At 38.8% G+C, this 20739-nt stretch overlaps 1 long non-coding RNA gene across 1 annotated transcript in view; it reads right to left on the bottom strand.

Moving 5' to 3' along the window:
- Positions 1-20739, bottom strand: part of LOC129045649 (uncharacterized) — a 63199-nt gene that overhangs the window by 28193 nt on the left and 14267 nt on the right. Inside the window, exon 2 of the long non-coding RNA XR_008505674.1 lies at positions 2143-2222. This is a non-coding gene — a long non-coding RNA (uncharacterized LOC129045649). The remainder of the gene's footprint in view (positions 1-2142; positions 2223-20739) is intronic.

The raw sequence follows: 20739 nt of genomic DNA, 5'->3' as shown, positions 1-20739 counted from the left end.
CAATTAGTACTATTCCTCTTCCCCTTCCCCTGACAAGGCAGTAAGGGGATGTTTGTAGGATTTTTATCTTGAGAACTAGTGAGATTTCTTGGGGTAAATCACACAGAAATTAGAGGGCGCTGTGCTTCACCTATTTAATCATGCCCCAAACCCCATGGTAACCACTGCTCTGCTTACTATTTCTATAGTGTTATTTTTTTCCGGAATGTTATACAAATAAAATTGTACATTATGGAGCTTTTTCAGACTTGCTTCTTTCACAGTGCTTTTAAGATTTATCCATTTCATTTAATAACTTGATAGCTCATTCTTTTTTTATTGCTGAATAATATTCCAGTGTCCAAAATATATCAGAGTTTGTTAATCCATTAACCTATTGAAGGATATCCTGGTTGCTTCTAGTTTTTGGCAATTGTGAATCAATGACTTTTCTAACACCCATCAAAGAATCAAGGTTGGAGGGAAAATTCTTACCCCCAAATAAGGAGAAATAAGTGCAAAGAGAGAGTCATACATGGAGCAGTAGTCCCTGGAGTGATAAAATAGAGAAACATTTGAATGGTGATTTTGATATATTGCTGGAGGTTACACTTGGACATGAGACATGACAGTGAAAATCTCCTTGGGGGCCCTCTAATTTCTGTGTGATTTACCCCAAGAAATCTCACTAGTTCTCAAGATAAAAATCCTACAAACATCCCCTCACTGCCTTGTCAGGGGAAGAGGAAGAGTACTAATTGTGAAAAATACCCAAACCTTGTCCATAATAAAGACTTACTCCCCAGGAGAAAAGATTTTGTGAGTTTTCTGTCATCTGTGGAAAGGGCTTTACTCCCACTCCAGACCTCTCTAGCCTTCCTGTCTCACCTAAGATGGGGACAGGGGTAGGGAACATACTCAACAGAGATAAGAGGTTCAAAGGAATAGATTTGAAACATTGTAGCCAGGCAAAGGAGGGAAATAAAGAGCTATAGCACTGGGGAGAAAAAAAAGAAACTTGTGAAGGTCACAGACAAGAGACACAAGCCCACTAAAAGACTGAAACTTAACCAGAGGATTATAGAATGCTTATCCTCCTTTGTCCCTTATAACCACACAAATAGGGATCCTGTATAACTGGATTATAGCTGAAAGATATGCAAGATATAGATTCTCTCTGAGGAGCAGTACTTAGGAATTTTCCCCAAAGTCAACAGGTGAGACAAACAAGGACACTAGAGGAATTTGAACCCTCTGACAGTTACAACTACAGCAAACATTAAACATAGCCCAACTCTGGCCAGAGTAACATAAATTCCCACACTAAAAGGTTATTTACCTCAGTTTCTAATACCCAATACAATACGCCTGGCTTTCAGGAAAAAAAAAATTCAAGTCATGTCAAAAAATAAGAAAAAAAATTCACAGTTTGAAAAGACAAAGCAATTATCAGAAACAGAATAAGATATGACACAAATGTTAAAGTTATCAGTCAGGGAATTGAAGATACTTATGGCTAATATGTTAAGGGTTCTAATGGAAAAAGTAGACAAGATGGAAGAACAAATGGGTAATGTAAGCAGAGAGATAGAAGCCCTAAGGAATCAAAAGGAAATTCTAGAAGTTAAAGACCGTAATAGAAAGGATGAATGCCTTCAATGAGCTCATCAGTAGGCTTGACCCAGCCAAGGAAAGAGTCAGTAAGCTTGCAGATACGTGAATACAAACTTCTCACACTGACATTAAAACAGAAAAAAAAAAAAAAAGAAAAGAAAATGTAAAAACCCAAGAATTGTGAGAAATTTCAAAAAGTGTAACATTCATGAAATTGGAATACCAGAAGGAAAAGAAAGACTAGGCAAAAGAAATACTTGAAGTAATAATGATGAAAAATTTCCAAAATTAGGACAGACCCCAAACCACAAATCCAGAAAGTTCAAAAACACCAAGAAAGATTAAAACCAAAAAATCCATACCTAAGAATATCACAATCAAACTGTAGAAAGGCCAAAGCAAAGAGAATATCTTGAAAAAGTCAGAGAAAAAATACTTTATCTGTAGAGGAACAGGACTAAGAATTACAGTGGACTTCTCATCAGAAATCATGCAAGCAAGAACAGAGAACAAACTATTTAAAGCATTAAAAGAAAAAAAAATACCAACCTGAAATTCGATATTCAGGAGAAATGAAGACTTTCTTCAACAAACAAAAACTGAAGAATTTCATTGCTAGCATATCTGCTCTGCAAGAAATGTTAAAAGAAGCTCATCAGGCAGAAGGAAAATGATATATTTACAAAATATATCTGATGAAAGGCTTGTATCCAAAATATACAAAGAACTCTTAAAATACAGCAATAAAGAAACATCCCAATTTTAAAAATAGGTAAAAGATGTGGACTGATACCTCACCAAATAAGATATACAGACAGCAAATAAGCATATAAAAAGGTGCTCAACATCCTATGTTATGAGGGAAATGCAAATTAAAACAATAATGAAATACCACTATAAACCTATTAGAGTGGCTAAAATCCAAAAAACTGAAAATACCAATTGCTAATTAGGATACAGAACAACAGACATTCTCATTCATTGTTGGTAGGGATGCAAAATGGGACAGCACTTTGGAAGACAGTTTGGCAGTTTCTTACAAAGCTGAATATAGGCTTAGCATAATCCAGCAGTTGTGCTTCCTAGATATTGACCAACTGATTTAAAAACTTTGTCTACACAAAATCCTGTGTACAAATATTTATCAAGTTTATCCAGCTTTTTCTTATTGTAGACAAGGGAGTGACAACTTCTAAACTGTTTACATGTTGGAGCTGAAACAGGAATCCTGGATATTATCTTTCAAAGAACTGCAGTGACTGGAGGAAATACTACTGGGAAATAATAGTATTTTCCTTTTAAGTATTCATAAAAGCTTAAGTCCACAGGACTGCCTATGTGGTATGATTTTGAAAATTTTTTTGCCTTCCCTTAAAAGAAATCCTACAAATACAAATCTGTTTTGTCCACTGACTAATGCCTTAATTTCCATCATAAAGGTATCATTTAAAAATTTTATATCTTTCTTAAGTGAAAACAATAATAATTTAACCTATTCTCTAAGATCATATAAATGACTTTCTGTTTCTTTTAAAAATATATATATATATTTTCTACTTAAATTGCAGTTAGTTAACATACAGTGTAATGTTAGTTTTAGATGTACAATATAGTGATTCAGCATTTCCATACATCACCTGGTGCTCATCAGGACAAGCGCACCCTTAATCCCGATCACCTATTTAACATCCCTCCTTTCCCCCACCAGTAACCATCAGTTAGTTCTCTATAGTTAGGAGTCTGTTTCTTGGTTTGCCTCTCTCCTTTTCCCCACCCCCATGACTTTCTGATTCTTTACTGTGAAGTTGTTTTGATAGGAAAAGAACTCAAGGCTATAGTCTGAAATCTGAGATAGGATGGAATGGGCAGACAAGGAAGAAGTGATGGCTGGTAGAGAATGTAGATAGGACCTGGGGGGTTGGAATAGCACAGACAAATTTTACCTACTAAATAGTTTGCTTGGGTCAGCCACTGTGAACTTCCATGTTAACCTGTGAGGAAAGCAGAAGGATGTACCTTTCTGCCCCAGCACTCTTGTGAGACTGCAAATTTTGGTTTGTCGCTTTCACCTCTCTTCTCTGGGTTGCCACGTGATGCCTGAGCTACACGCATTACTCCCTACATCCTAAAAGCCATACTTGCAGACAGTCCTGATGTGTCCCTTTTTCTCAGTCTTTGAGAATCTTTCCTGGAAGTCAAGGTCAAGTTGTACAGGAGAACTCTAAATGGCTTGATGGGATTTTGGGTTAAGAGGGACTAAGGAACAATTGTTAAAACATCCTTTATTTATGACAAGTGATCTCTACTGAGAGGAGTGTGGTGTGCTTGACTGGCTGTTCAAGAAGGTACAAAGTCAGGCTGTGAGAGAGCCTTTTTTCTGTGGTACGGAACGTGGAGGGCTGCGACAATGCCTTGAGCATGAGCTGTCCCTGATAAGCCCTTAGAGAGTCAATCAAGCGCTGCGGGTTTCTTCCCTCTGACTTGTCCTCGTGACCCCTGATTTCCCTTTGGGTATCTGTAGCCATGTTCTCGATGCCCTCACGGACTTCTAGAATGCTTTCAATCTTTCCCTTCCCTGAAAAGTTCTGGTGCTGGAAGGTTTCACAACCCAGCCTAACCCACACAGATTGACTCGCACGGCGCCTTGGACCTTTAGCTAGGTGGAGCCTAGGAGGAAAGTTAGGAGTTGCATTGTTGGGGCCCCCCACTCCTTCTCACCCCCTTCCTGATCCCAGGGCCTCTAGAGAGCCCCTACCTTCAGCAAGGGCCCCAAAGGGGAATGCGCCCCCGAGGCAGCCTTGCTGCCTGGAGGGAAGATCCTGGCCTACTGGAGGGAGAATTAGGCTTTTGTCCTCTTACTCTTCTCTTAAGAATGGCAGAAACTCTAGTAGGAGAAATGGCCAGGTTTGTATCCACTTCGTGCTAGTAAAACATTTTTTATATGTGGTGTACACTGGAGATAAGGCTATTAGCTTAGTCTTGCAAGAGGGACTTTATCTAGGTGGAGGGTATTTTCTGGGACTCTATAAAGTTTTCTCAATATGCTAGGTGCTAAGCGGAGAAGTGGAGCCTGTGAAATACAGCTTTTATAAAAAAGAGGGGCAAAACACACTTGGAGGAATTCCCTGGCCCAAACTGCAGAGCCTTGGGAAAATTGAAGCCATTCTTTAATTATGGAAACACTGTATTAGTGATTTTCAGTGTGTGCTCAGCACTTGCACTGGAATCATCAGGGAGAAGTTAATTTAAAATGCAGATTTCTGGCTGATTCTTTGCCTCCTGGATCAGAATCACTGCAGTGGGGTCTGGGACATCTATGTTTTACACTAATTTCCTTGGTGATCCTTCTAAGGATCATTAAATATTGAGTGCCCTACAGACTGTCCTTTAACATTATTTTTAGCTTTTTAAAAATTATAGTATGATTAACATACAGTATAATATTAATTTCGGGTATATAAAATATTGATTTGCATTTCAATACATTACTCAGTATTCACCAGGATAAGTATAGTCAACCATCTGTCACCACACAATGTTATTACAACATTATTGACTATATTCCCTATGCTGTACTTTTCATTTTTGTGACTTATTTATTTTATAACTGGATGTTTGTATCTTTTAATCTGTTTTGTTCATCTCCCCTACCCACCTTCCCTCTGACAGCCCCCGGTTTGTTCTCTGTATTTAAGAGTCTGGTTTTGGTTTGTTTTGATTGTTCATTTATTTTGTTTTTTTTTTTTAGATTCCACATATAAGTGAGATCATATGGTATTTGTCTTTCTCTGTCGGGCTTATATTCTAAACTTAAAACACTCCACAGTTGTTATATTCATAAGGCTAATGTTATTTTTGGCTTAAATCAAATGGTAGGCAAAATTCTAAGATGACTTCCAATGACCCATGCCCTTGTAAAATCTTCTCCCTTTGATTGTGGGTGAGTCTTTTAACTTACTTCTAACCAGCAGACTATGACAAAAATGATGGGATATCACTTTCTTGATGATGTTACATTAGATAGCAAAGATGAAGGGATTTTTCAGATGTAATTAAGCCCCTTGCAGTAGCTGAGTTTAAGGTAACCAAATAGGGAGATTAATTTGGTGGATCTGACCCAATCAGTTGAGTGCTTTAAAAATGGGTCTAGTGGTCAGAGATAGAAGAAGCAGCACAAACATTCTCCTGTTGGCCTTAAAGAGAGAAACTGACATGTTGGGGAGAGAGTTGCATGGCAGGGAATTATAGGCAGCTGCTAGGAGCTGAGAACCTCTGTCTTATAGTCACAAGGACCTGAATGCTGTCAAACCAGTGAGACTGGAAGAGGAGCTTGAACCTCAGATGAAACTGCAGCCCTGGCTGACACCTTGACTGCAGGCCTAAGAGACCCTGAGCTGAGGACCCAGCTAAGTTGTGCTCAGACTCCTGACTCACCGAAGCTGCCACACAATAGATGTGTGTTGTTTGCTGCTGCTGAGTTTGTTAAGCAGCAATAGAAAACTCAATACAAATGTTAAAGGATAAAATATCTTATTTCTCAAGCATTGCCTATTAGATTTCTCAATTGTCTTGAGTCTGCAGCAACAGTCTTCACATCAGGGTCCAGGAGCCTGACGGGGATAGGAGACTTTTCCAAAAGGTACATGGGCACAAAAAGTGTGCAGAGCATCAATTTTCATACCCTCAGTGTCCATACATAGTCTTTTATGTAGTCGCACATACTCTTTTCTCAAATTTATTGGCCTGGAAAAGTGCCTGCAATTCAGGAAGTTTTATTTCTTTTCCACCTTTCTTTTCACATTTGCCTTTCCTCCACTTTCCCAAAGGATGTCATACTTTCGCATATCTGAAATCCTAGCACAGGGAATTGTTTGGGGGTGTGAAAATCTCCAGTGAAATGACACATATCAGTATTGATGATGCCTCCATTAATCAAAACCCCATGCACCTGCTATGGGATCTTGTGTCTTTCTCTTTTACACATTTCTCTTGTGTATATATTGTGACATTAGAAACAGGCTATTTTGGCTTCTGTGGCAATGTTCTGAACTCACATGTATTATAAGTAGGGGTAGCAGGAGTGATGAAAATTTTTTCTATCCCCTACTTGATGTCTGTGAATGCAACACTTCCCAGGGGGAGGCTCATGAGAGAAAAGTAGAGACAACATACTCTATGATCTCTGCACTCCAGGATCCAGGCCAAGGAGCCAGTCCTACCTGGCACCTGACTGTGTTCGCATCAGAGGGAAGAGAGATACATAGAAAAAGGAGTGATGTAAATTTTCCAACTATCAGAGACAACTTGTTTATGTACTTTTAAAATATATGATGGTGGGTCTTATATGATATTTTATCCATTTTGGGCAATTTAAAAGAGGGATGGAAGGGTTTTATATAAGAAAAAATTTACAATTTATAACCATCAAAATGACAGCTTTTCACCTGTTGGACATAAGATGGGAAATTTTATATAGCAAAGGGAATACAGTCAATAATACTAATAACATTGTATGGTAACGGATGACTACACTTGTCATGGTAAGTGTTGACTAATGTATAGAATTGTTGAATCAATATGTTGTATACCTGAAACTGATATAGCATTGCATATTAATTATACTTCAATAAAAAGAGTCATAAAAAGGAAAAAAAAAAGAAAAGAAAAAAAAAGATGGGAAATTTTAGTTGTCAACAAACAATTTAGAGGAGATCCATAGTTTCTCAAAATTTTTATGGAAATATACAGTTCAAAATGTGAAGACAATTGATTATATCATTTAATTACAGGCTAAGGAATCCTGGGTTAATAATTCCCAAATTTCTGTGGCTTAGAACAGTGAAGATGGTTTATATCTCATTTGTTACTCGTGACTCTATTCCATGCTCTTTTCTGACCAGGATCCAGGTCAAGGAACTGCCCCTACTTGGGACATGGCTGTGCTCATAGCAAAGGGAAAAGAGAGATCGTGAAAACATGGGTACATTCTTAAGGCTTTAACTTGGAAATGGCACCATGATTTTCATCACATTTTATGGACAAAACCAAACCACATGGCCAGGCCTGATCTTAGGGGAACAGGAAACAAAATTCTCCCATTGGAGGGATCAGGAAATATTTGAGAACACAGTCTACAGAATTATAGATACTCACTTATAATAGGTGAAATGTGGATGGGCCCAGTGGAAAAGGAAGAGCAAAAAAAGAAAGATAAAGATGAGCCTTGGTATGAAAATAGAGGCACCAGGACACCAGTGAGGATGCAGCTAAGTGAATAGGGCTTCACTTATTTGGACTGACCCTTTTTTTTTCTTTTTCTTTTTTTTTTTTTTTTACTTCTTTCAAATGATTTCAGTTACAGTCATTTAAATCCTTCATGAACAAAGTTTTTAGGCTGCTGACACATACATGAATCAAGTCCAATCAATAGTGGATTTTTTATCAAACACTTGTGAAATTGATGTTTTTGATTGGCAGGTTTGTTTCATTTGTAACTTTCCAGAAGTACAACTTCACCACTTGCCATTGTGTGAAATGATTTGTTCATCTATTTGAAAACAGCATGTAAGAAAATTGTCAGGGAAAATGATGAGACAACAAATTCTGTTTTGAAATCCTAAAAGCTTCTCAGCATAGCAAACTTCATAGAAACCTTCTGGAATTCTTGATGAGAACTTTAGGATCAGTCAGTCACCCAAGTTTTAATGCCAATCTGTAACATAAATGCTTCCAATATTCAAAGCTGTTCTGTCATTTGATATATTTTAATGTCGAATCTCACCTCCTACAACTGTATTGGGAGATTTTGCCACATGAAAATTTCATATGAAGTTCCCAAAATTATTATGTGTTTAACATATTTAAACATTTTTTTTCCTTTAATTTCAATCTGGAGTAGTAGAAAGATTGATTATAGTTTAAAGAAAGCTTAGGAAAAAAACATGATCATGAACCACTCTGTCTTTATTCTCTTTTACTCTCAATAAACTTAATCTGTAGTTACTATAACATAATGTCCTGCTTTGTATCTTGAATATAAATGACCTTTTCCCTCGGGAATCCTGCATGCAAAGTATTTAGAATTGAGCCAGCCATACAGTAGGCACTCAGTAAACATTAGCTAACAAAAACAGTAAAAGCAATCCCGACATTTAATGAACTGAGGAAGATGGTTAGGCAACTGAGTGCCACAGGGAAGAACTGAAACCCTATTTTGAAAAGTTAATTTTTGTTCTAGTGTGCAGAGTAATGGAAGTGGTGATTTGAGAGAGCTGATTTAGCCAGTGAGTCCAATCGGAAAGGTGATGTGGGCAGCAGGATTTGGAGGATCAGTTGTATTGGATGTTCTTCTCTGAAAGTCTCTCAGAACTTTTCCTGGTGGCCAGGCTCTGATTTTGAAGTATTGTGTTTCATCCTGGAAATTTTGTAAATGGAACTAGAATCAGGAATATTTTACTTGTTCTGCTTTATAAAGGTAGTCAAATAATTGTGTGTATTTATTTATTTATTTGTTTGTTTGTTTATTTATATTATGTTCAGTTAGCCAACATATAGTACATCATTAGTTTTTGATGTAATGTTCAACGATTCATTAGTTGTGTATAACACCCTGATGTTCATAGCATCTTCTACGTCTTAAAATTCTCCCCTTGAGCTTTTGAGAAATACAGTGATGATTCCAAGATCATCCAGCCAAAAGTGATGGAATTGGACCAAGAAGCCAGGCATGACTACACATCTAGACTTCTTTTTACTCAGCTATGATTGTTGTGTTACTGAAAGGTAATCAAAATCTCACTTTTTGAAGGCTTGTCCCCATATCAAAAACAATTGCTATGATACTGAGTCATCTTCTGCTAGGACATTCCTACAAGATTCTTGGAGACAGTTATTTGTCCTATTTTGCCCATTAGTAAGTACAACCTAATTGTATATAACTTTCCATCTACGCAAACAACGAATCATGGAACACTACATCAAAAACTGATGAAGTACTGTATGGTCACTAACATAACATAATAAAAAAAAATTAAACCTCAAAGAATTTTAACTGCTTGTGTTTCCAGGATTAGTAGGTTGGGCTCAGGACTCTGACATTATTTTGAAAACAAATTGGGCTCTTTCTCTAAAAGGTGATCAGTTTAGTCATTGCAAAGTCAATATTTCCTTTTTGAAATAGTTTGAATGTGATGGAAGTCTTTAAGTGTTTGTCTTAAAATATTAGCATAGCACCATTAAAAGGGGATGGTATAAATTTGAGAAGTAGGAAGAGAATACCTAATTTCTTTTGAAAAATTTTTGATGGCTATTACCCAAATTTTCCCAATTTAAACCTAATATGTACTGAATTGTCTTCCAGTATCCTCAATAGGGGGGAGGTAGAAAGAAACAATGTTTAATTGGATTGTAGATACATGACCCAACACTTGCCATTAAATCGGTGAAGAATCAGCCAAATCAGTTTGGTGTCTTAAAGGCAAAAACAACTCCTTGATTAACTAAATTTCTCACTTTTTAAGTTGGGCGGCTTTCTTGTTGCATGGATACAGTATCAGATAAAACTAAAAATTAGAGATTTTCTGCAAACCATATGAAGCATTTACAACATTTATCAAGGCAGCTCTTGTTGAACCTATTTGGAAGCAGCTGAACATGGTGGAGAAGACCCAATCAGCTTTGGGTCCTCTCAGCTCTACTTAGAGCTCCCTCTCTCTCGACTCCTGGTGACCCAGCTCCAGGAACCAGGCCCATCTGGTGTAGAGACACCTATTCTGTGTTGCATTCCTAGGGTGTCTGTCCTCTAATCCTACCTGAGATAGTAACTAATAATGACTGCCAGCTCTCAGCTTCCAGGGGCTCTTTGAGTTTTAATGAGAGATTAAAGGGAATAGCATCTCTAATGATTATATCTCAAGTAATGGTAGGTGAAATTTTGGGGGTTAGGGAATTCTCAAATCTTATCCCAAGATACCTGTGTTGCTATGGAGGCTGTTCATGCAATGAACACAGTTGATCAAAAACAGAGCCAAGGTCAGACAGTGAGCAATTTAGTCCAATTATTCATCTGGACTCCCACTATTATTCCTCTCTGATTTGCACGCATTAAGGATGAGTTTTGAGAATTTGATACCTATAAATGACAAGCTAGGGAAAGGAAGGATGAGGAATACAACCACAGATATTAACTGAGAACAAATATATCCTAAACACTGAACTCGGTACACAGGTGAGCAAAAAAAAGTAGGGTCTCTGTCCTCATGTTACTTGATAGGATAGTGATAGGAGCTAGAAAGTGATCAAACATGTACATACATACGATGAATTGCAGTAAATGCTGTGAGGGAAAATAAAAGGATGCTTTTGCCCAGGGGAAGATTATCTCACTGGTGAAGTTCACAGACTCTGGAGCCCGATGTCTGGATTCAAATTCCAGCTCACCTGTATGATTTTGTGTTTCCTCCCTCTGAGAATGTGCACAGTGTGGGGTCTTGCTGCCTTTGCCCTGATTTTATGCCCTTTTCTTGATGTGGGTGGTGGAGGGTGGTGCTCTGGTTCTGGATGTTAGCCCAGATCTAAACTGGCTCTTCTGAAAACTCTTCAAAGTTCTAATACTTAAGACTCTTCCACCAAACTCATAAAATTTTCTTGAAAGCTTACTGCAGGTAAATTATCAGTTTATTGTACCAACTCTTCAAATCCTTCTTGGTTAAGAGATCCATGCAATTAAAGCAAATGTATTAAAACATTTATACTTACTCAGTCTTAACAACAAAATTTCACGTCAAACCAAGAACAACCACTTAACCTATTGAAGAGCTAATTTAGTTTCAGCCCAACTATTTTGAAATAAGCACTTCCATAATAAAGTCTAAATTAGAGTAGCTCTTTTCTAGAAGTTACTGTGTATATATTTATAACTTTATAATATATGCTGTTATACTTGATTTAATATTCTGTTATTTCCAACTGGCATTAAATTCATTCTGTTTATTTGACTTCGGGATTCATAAGTGTCAGTGACCCTTTGCTCATGTTTCATGCTCTTTATACAGTGAGTGAAGGGAGTGGCCCTGAGTCTGATTTGTAGCTGTGGTGATGATATCTTTTTAATTCCCAGAATATATTTAGGAAGATGCACATGTAAATCATAGTCATATCTGAGGAATAAAAACACTAAAAAGAACAAAGTAGTTGGTGGTTGAAATGTAAAAGGCAGACTGATGTGGGGGAGAGATCAGAAAGTTCTTTATTAGTACTTTTTAAAAAAATTTTTTAAAAATTTTATTATGTTAGTCACCATACAATACATCTTAGTTTTTGATGTGGTGATCCACAATCCATTGTTTTAATATAACACCCAGTGGTCCATGCAGTACGTGCCCTCCTTAATACCCATCACTGGGCTAACCCATCCCCCCCACTCCTCCCCTCTAAAACCCTGTTTGTTTCTCATAGTAATAGTCTCTCATTGTTCATCTCCCCCTCCGATTCCCCCCCTTCATTTTTCCCTTCTCCTAATGTCCTCCATGCTATTCCTTATGTTCCACAAATAAGTGAAACTATATGATAATTGACTTTCTGTGCTTGACTTATTTCACTTAGCATAAGCTCCTCCAATCCCATCCATGTTGATGCAAAAGTTGGGTATTCATCCTTTCTGATGGCTGAGTAATAGTCCATTGTATATATGGACCACATCATCTTGATCCATTCATCTGTTGAAGGGCATCTCAGTTCTTTCCACAGTTTGGCTATTGTGGACATTGTTGCTATGAATATTGGGGTGCATATGGCCCTTCTTTTCACTACATCTGTGTCTTTGGGGTAAATACCCAGGAGTGCAATTGCTGGGTCATAGGGTAGCTCTATTTTTAATTTTTTGAGGCACGTCCACACTGTTTTCCAAAGTGACTGTACCAACTTGCATTCCCACCAACAGTGTAAGAGGGTACCCCTTTCTCCACAACCTCTCCAACATTTGTTGTTTCTTTCCCTGTCCATTTTTTGCCATTCTAACTGGTGTAAGGTGGTATCTCAATGTGGTTTTGATTTGAATTTCCCTGATGGCTAATGATGATGAACATTTTTTCATGTGTCTGTTAGCCATTTGTATGTCTTCAGAGAAGTATCTTTTCATGTCTTCTGTCCATTTTTTGATTTGATTATTTGTTTTTTGGGTGTTGAGCTTGAGAAGTTCTTTATAGATCTTAGATACCAGCCCTTTATCTGTGGTGTCATTTGCAAAGATCTTCTCCCATTCTGTGGGTTGCCTCTTTGTTTTGTTGACTGTTTCCTTTGCTCTGCAGAAGGTTTTTATCTTGATGAAGTCCCAAAAGTTCATTTTTGCTTCTGTTTCACTAGCTTTTGGAGATGTATCTTGAAAGAAGTTGCTGTGGCCAATGTCCAAGAGGTTCCTGCCTATGTTTTCCTCTAGGATTTTGATGGATTCCTGTCTCACATTGAGGTCTTTCATCCATTTTGAGTTTATCTTTGTGAATGGTGTTAGAGAATGGTCGAGTTTCATTCTTCTGCATGTGGCTGTCCAATTTTCCCAGCACCATTGATTGAAGAGACTGTCTTTTTGCATTGCATGTTTTTTCCTGCTTTGTCGAAGATTATTTGACCATAGAGTTGAGGGTCCATATCTGGGCTCTCTGTTCTGTTCCATTGGTCTGTATGTCTGTTTTTGTGCCAGTACCATGCTGTCTTGGTGATCACTGCTTTGTAATATAGCTTGAAATTGGGCAACGTGACGCCCCCAGCTTTGTTTTTCTTTTTCAACATTTTGTTGGCGATTCGGGGTCTTTTCTGATTCCATGCAAGTTTTAGGATTGTTTGTTCCAGCACTTTGAAAAATGTCACTGGAATTTTGATTGGGATGGCGCTGAAGGTATAGATTGCTCTGGGTAGCATAGACATTTTAACAATGTTTATTCTTCCGATCCATGAGCATGGGATGTTTTTCCATCTTTTTGTGTCTTCCTTGATTTCTTTCATGAGTGTTCTGTAGTTCCTAGAGTATAGATCCTTTGCCTCTTTGGGTAGGTTTATTCTGAGAGGTATCTTATGGTTTTTGGTGCTGTTGTAAATGGAATCGTTTCTCTAATTTCTCTTTCTACAGTTGCACTGTTAGTGTATAAGAAAGCAACTGATTTCTGTGCATTGGTTTTGTATCCTGCCACATTACTGGATTGCTGTATGAGTTCTAGTAATTTGGGGGTGGAGTCTTTTGGGTTTTCCACAGAAAGTATCATGTCATCTACCAAAAGAGAGAGTTTGACTCCTTCTTTGTCAATTTGAATACCTTTTATTTCTTTTTTTTGTCCGATTGCTGTTGCTAGGACTTCTAGTACTATGTTGAACAATAGTGGTGAGAGTGGGCATCCTCATTGTGTTCCTGATCTTAAGGGAAAGGCTCTCAGCTTTTCCCCGTTGAGGATGATATTCACTGTGGGTTTTTCATAGATGGATTTTATGAGCTTGAGGAATGTTTCCTCTATCCCTATACTCTGGAGAGTTTTAATCAGGAAAGGATGTTGTATTTTGTCAAATGATTTTTCTGCATCAATTGAGAGGACCATATGGTTCTTCTCCCTCCTCTTATTAATGTGTTCTATCACAGTGATTGATTTGTGAATGTTGAACCACCCTTGCATCCCAGGGATAAATCCCACTTGGTCATGGTGGATGATCCCTTTAATGTATTGTTGGATCCTATTTGCTAGGATTTTGTTGAGGATTTTGGAATCCATATTCATCAGGGATATCGGTCTGAAATTCTCCTTTTTGATGGGGTCTTTGCCTGGTTTGGGGATTAAGGTAATGCTGGCCTCATAGAATGAGTTTGGAAGTTTTCCTTCTGTTTCTATTTTTTGAAACAGCTTCAGTAGAATAGGTATTATTTCTTTGAATGTTTGGTAGAATTCCCCAGGGAATCCATCAGGCCCTGGACTCTTGTGTTTTGGGAGGTTTTTGAAAACTGCTTCAATCTCGTTACTGGTTATTGGCCTATTCAGGTTGTCCATTTCTTCCTGTTTCAGTCTTGGCAGCTTATAGGTTTCCAGGAAGGCCTCCATTTCATCCAGATTGCTCAGTTTATTGGCATATAGTTGTTGATAATAATTTCTAATAATTGTTTCTATTTCCTTGGTGTTAGTCGTGATCTCTTCCCTTTCATTCATAATTTTATTAATTTGGGTCCTTTCTCTTTTCTTTTGGATAAGTCTGGCCAGTGGTTTATCGATCTTATTAATTCTTTCAAAGAACCAACTTCTAGTTTCGTTGATCTGATCTACGTGTTTTTGGTTTCTAATTCATTGATCTCTGCTCTAATTTTAATTATTTCTCTTCTAATGCATGTCTTAGGCATCATTTGTTGCTTTTTCTCTAGTTCTTTAAGGTGTAGAGTTAGTTGGTGAATTTGGGATTTTTCTATTTTTTTGAGTGAGGCTTAGATGGCTATATATTTCCCCCTTAGGACTGCCTTTGCAGTATCCCATAGGTTTTGGTCCGATGTGTTTTCGTTCTCATTGATTTCCATAAATTGTTTAAGTTCTTCTTTGATTTCCTGGTTGACCCAAACATTCTTGAGCAGAGTGGTCTTTAGCTTCCAAGTGTTTGAATTTCTGCCAAACTTCTTCTTGTGATTGAGTTCCAGTTTTAGAGCATTGTGGACTGAGAATATGCAGGGAATAACCTCAATCTTTTGGTATCGGTTGAGACCTGATTTGTGACCCAGTATGTGGTCTATTCTGGAGAAAGTTCCATGTGTGCTCTAGAAGAATGAGTATTCTGTTGTTTTAGGGTGGAATATTCTGTAAATATCTATGAGGTCCATCTGGTCCAATGTATCATTCAAAGCTCTTGTTTCCTTGTTGATTCTCTGCTTAGATGATCTGTCCATTGCTGAGAGTGGAGTATTGAGGTCTCCTACAATTAACATATTGTTATCAATAGGACTCTTTATTTTGGTTAACAGTTGGCTTGTATAGATGGCTGCTCCCATGTTGGGGGCAAGGATATTTACAATTGTTAGATCTTCTTGTTGGATAGATGCTTTAAGAATGATAGAGTGTCCTTCTGTGTCTCTAACTACAGTCTTTAGTTTAAAATCTAATTTGTCTGTTATAAGAATTGGTACCCCAGCTTTCTTTTGAGGTCCGCTGGTATGGAAGATGGATCTCCATCCCTTCACTTTCAGTCTGGATGTATCTTTAGGTTCAAAATGAGTCTCTTGTATACAGCCTATGGATGGGTCCTGTCTTTTTATCCAATCTGCAACCCTGCGCCATTTTATGGGAGTGTTTAGGCCATTCACGTTGAGAGTGATTATTGAAAGATATGAATTAATTGTCATGTTGCCTGTGAAGATGTTGTTTTTATAGATTGTCCCTGTAAATTTCTCTTGTATAACACTCTTGGGGTCTTTCTCCTTTTGTAGAAACCCCTTAATATTTCTTGCAGGGCCGGCTTAGTTGTCACATATTCTTTCAGTTTCTTCCGGTCGTGGAAGCTCTGCATCTCTCCATCCATTCTAAATGACATCCTTGCCGGATAAAGTATTCTTGGCTGCATGTTTTTCTCATTTAGTACCCTGAATATGTCTTGCCAGGCCTTTCTGGCTTGCCAGGTCTCTGTGGATAGGTCTGACATTATTCTGAGGTTCCTCCCTCTGTACCTAAGGAATCTCTTCCCCCTAACTGCCCTTAAGATGGTTTCCTTGGTTCTAAAATTTGCAAGTTTTACTATTATATGCTGGGGTGTTGGCCTCTTTTCCTTGATCTTGGGAGGGGTCCTCTCTGCCTCTAGGACTTGAATGTTTGTTTCATTCCCCAGATTAGGGAAGTTCTCAGCTATGATTTGCTCAAATACATCTTCCAGTCCTCTCTCTCTCTCCACTCCCTCTGGGATTCCAATAATTCTGACATTGGAATGTTTGATGGTGTCACTTATTTCTCTGATTCTATTTTCATGGATTTTGAGTTGTTTTTCCCTGGCCTCCTCTTTCCCCTTTTTATCTATTATATTGTCTTCCAGGTCACTTATTCGTTCTTCTGCCTCAGTTACCCTAGCTGTTAGATTATCTAGATTGGATTGGATCTCACTGATAGCATTTTTAAGTTCTGCCAATTCACCTTTTATTTCTGCCCTTACAGACTCTGTGTTGCCATTAATTGATTTATCCATTCTAGCCATTGTCTTCACAATTGCTAGCCTGAATTCCATCTCCAACATCTTGGTTATATCTGCATCCATTTGTAAATCTGCAGCATAAGTCATAATCTCTGAGTCTTTTCTATTTTGGGGGTTCCTCCTCCTAGTCATTCTGTTGATGGGTGTTTGAGGGAATGTATAGAGTCCAAATTATTGACCAGAACCCAAGCAAGATGCACCTGTGTTCTTGGGATCTTAGGGTTGCTGGCCTCTTGTTTTCCCAGCCTGTCTTCTGGGGGAGTGGCCTGCCGCACTGTTACTCAGGCAACCCTGTTTGGGCAGAGTTGCCCTGCCCCCCTGTGGCCGGGGATGGGCTCAGTGGGAATCAGTTTTGGGGGCTTTTGTTCTCTGGCGGCTTTCCCTGGCGGCTTTCCGCATCTCTTCCGCGAGTCAGAGCAGAAGAGACCGTTTCCAACCCTCTGTCTCAGAGCAGAGGGATTGCAGTCTGTTCTTCAGTGAGCTCTCCAGGCCACACTGTCTGCATTTCTGTCTGTGCTGCTATAAACTGCAGCGTCCTGGGTTGTGCACCCTTCCGCAGCACCCCCAGTCCTGCCTCCAGGTCGGAGCACATCTCTGCCCTTTGTGCTTCTAAAACCGCCAACCACTCGCAGTTCACACGAGCGACCCCACCACTCTGGGTTTCCATCCAGGGGGCTGCAGTTTGCAGGCGCAACCCTGCCGCTCAGGGTTTCCACCCCGGGGGCTGCCCTAAAGTCCTTTCCCCACCCCATTGGTTTGTGAGTCTCTGCCCCGTCTGCAGCGCGCGAGGCTGTCACTCACCGGCGGTGTAGGATCCCCACGGTCAGGCACCCTCCCACTGCCGTTTATCCTCCGATATCTGCCTGCAGAATCCAATGAGTGTCCATTTAAATGAAATCAACCACAGGCCCCAAAAGGCAATCACAGAGACCCTTAATTATTTTAAAAATTAAATTAAAATAATTAAAAATAATTATTTTCCTCTTGTCTTAAGTCCTTAATATTTGTAGGTGTGGACAGTGCTTATATTTGGCTGATGTAGCCAGAATTCCATGGGAGCAGATATCCTGTATCAAGGCAACAACACTTATTTTATCAGCATTCCATTGAAAATGCTGCTGTCAACTCAGCCATTAGCTTCATTTTGCAAACTGATTCTCTTTATAGTTACCCATATTGGATGACAGAGTTTCAAAAGGGAAGAAGTGGAAGAAAGAAGTATGCCTGCTGAGATAATTGCACTCGTCTGTCTCCACAGGATATAAAATATCTCCTTTATCCATTCATTCTTCTAAGCATGCTATTTCAGAGTGCAGGTCAGCTAAGAACTCAAATGTTAAAAAGCCCAGATGATATTTCCAGAGCAATACATTACCCAACTTTTGAGCTAGTACAGACAAGGTGACCGATGGCTGGTGGGTTGGTCATATGCCCCAGAGAAGTGTATAGTCATGCTTGAAAGTGAGTCCTCTGGGGGAGTCTGGGTTGCAGTTTTGAAACTATGGTTTGTTTGCTACAGAACAAGCCAACCATGGTTCCTTCATGCAACGCTTGTGTTCCATGCAGCTAGAGGTGAAGCAAGGATGTGTTTTCTTCTTTCTCTTCCTCAAGTTTGAGTAGCATTTAGTTTGCTATTTGAGCAGGAATATTAGCTCCCCTTATAGATGGGGGTGTCAGGAGATAAGAACTCGTGCTCTCCCCAGCTCTTCCTTATGAAGAAATCTTGATGTTACTTTTGGTGATGCAACTCCTCCTTTAGATTATAGGGGTTTTGTTAGAGGGTAACATGGACAGTTTTTTTCAGTTTAATACAATATGAGAATAGGAAGGAGGCAGGAGGGGGCAGTGCTCATGGGAGAGGAAAAAGAGGCAAGGAGAGAAAGGCAGAAATGAGAGATTTGGAATTGCAAATCTGTGGTTAAAAAGAACAGCTATGGAGGTACCAATTTCTCTGTGTTTTCAAGGCCTGTACAGCGAATAGACATGTGTGGAGCCCTCCCCAACCGTTCTGCACGACTGAGTCTTCCCCTGAGTGTGATCTTAAACAACCCTATCCCATCTCCTGGCCTTCCTCCCTGCCTTCCATTTTAGAAATACCAGGGAGACGAAGTCTGATTATATGCCCAGGATAGCATGAAAATAAGGGAAGTTTTCTTTAAGAAAAAAAAAAAGAAATAAAACAGCCATTGATTATTAGGCAGTAGTCCCCCTGCTCAGGGCAGGGCCAAACTCCCTCTGTTTTCATGATACCTCAGCAGCTGCTGTTCTAAGATCTCACAAACCTGGCCTCATGTGAAGGGGTTGGAGATACTAGAAGATGATTAGAACAGTGTGGAGTGTTAAATAGTTTCTCTATTGTAAATATTATTGTATGATGCTTAAAAATGCTTTTCTCCAAAAAGACTGGACTTTTGAGGGACAATTTCTGTGGAGTTTGGATAAGCAGGAGAGATGTCTGCAACAGGGTGCTTGGGGCTACTAGGGAAGCATTTTTATTTACATGATGATAGCAGTAATACCATGTGAGTTAGTTAGAGGGTAGAGGTAGAGGGTAAGTTAGAAGGATTTCATATCACCAGGTAAGGAACTGAGCATTTCATATGCCTGAGTATATTTGTCTAATTAAAAAATCATTTTGGAAATAAGACTTTATATTTCAGAGTTTGTCTTATATCCAGGCCAGTACGATTTAGTCTTTAATGATGGCCCTTCTATAAGTTCTGAAAATATTCCTCGAGTATGGATTTTACTAATTTGTAAGGGATTGCTAGATAATTCTTCCAACTCATGTCCTGCTTCCCTGAGGCATTTCCAACTTTAAAGTCACTATTTCTCTTTTTCACTAACTAGATGTGTTTGGTATTGCAGGGGTATTATAATTGCTGAGACCCTAGCCTTCCTTCCAACTTCTCAGGTGGGTGGTAACCTATAGAAGCCCTTGTGGCTACTCTATTTTTACTGGGATTGAAGCATTATAATTTGATTCTGAAATTTCCTCATACATACTATAGTGAAAAATTTTAGAAATATTTTCACCATTTTTATTAAAATGGAACATACATTATAACGACTGTAGAACTTAGAATAAGCTCTGGTAAACAGAGGTATATATTGCCGAATTTATTATCTTGGGTTCCTAGTACCTTGTGCAAAATATCTATTCTGACAGAGACTTCTAATATTCTCCCAATCCAGTGCTCCTCTCTTTCCAGACACATGGGAGAATTGCAGTTGCATAAGTAGTTACTGCCATTGAATTGTGAGCAGAAGAAACATGTGTCTCTTCAGGGCTAGAGCATTTATTTGCTGGTGTGTGACTCTCTAGCTCTGCCCATTCCTTCCAGTGGGAGCCCTGAAGCATCGTGGAGAAATGGTGGCATCTCCAGATGCGATAACCACAGGGAACAAAACTGATCTGCCAGTCTATACTGTGCATATAGTAGGAGTGACAAATAAACTTTTGTATTTTTAAGTTACTGAAATTTCTGGGATTCTTTGTTAGTGCAACATAACCTAACCTATTCTAACTACCATATGCTTCTTCACTAACATACACAGATGATGGCCTGTGGACAAATCTGGCATGCTGTCTATATTTAAAAACTTCTTTATTTTCTGTACTTCTTTTCTTGTGGTAAAGTAGATCTAATATACATTTTACCTTTTATTTTATTTTATTTTATTATGTTATGTTAGTCGCCATACAATACATCATTAGTTTTTGATGTAGTGATCCACGATTCATTGTTTTCGTATAACACCCAGTGCTCCATGCAATACGTGCCGTCCTTAATACCCATCACTGGGCTAACCCATCTGCCCACCCCCCTCCCCTCTAAAACCTTGTTTGTTTCTCAGAGTCCATAGTCTCTCATGGTTGTCTCCCCCTCCGATATCCCCCCTTAATTTTCCCTTCCTTCTCCTAATGTCCTCCATGCTATTCCTTATGTTCCA

This window comes from Mirounga angustirostris, unplaced genomic scaffold (genome assembly GCF_029215605.1).
Source record: "Mirounga angustirostris isolate CCGP_5_RB_7025 unplaced genomic scaffold, mMirAng1.0.hap1 SCAF_3, whole genome shotgun sequence".
In the NCBI taxonomy this organism is placed as follows: Eukaryota; Metazoa; Chordata; class Mammalia; order Carnivora; family Phocidae; genus Mirounga; species Mirounga angustirostris.
The sequence above is the reverse complement of the archived record's forward strand: the minus strand, read 5'-3'. Positions and strand labels throughout refer to the sequence as shown.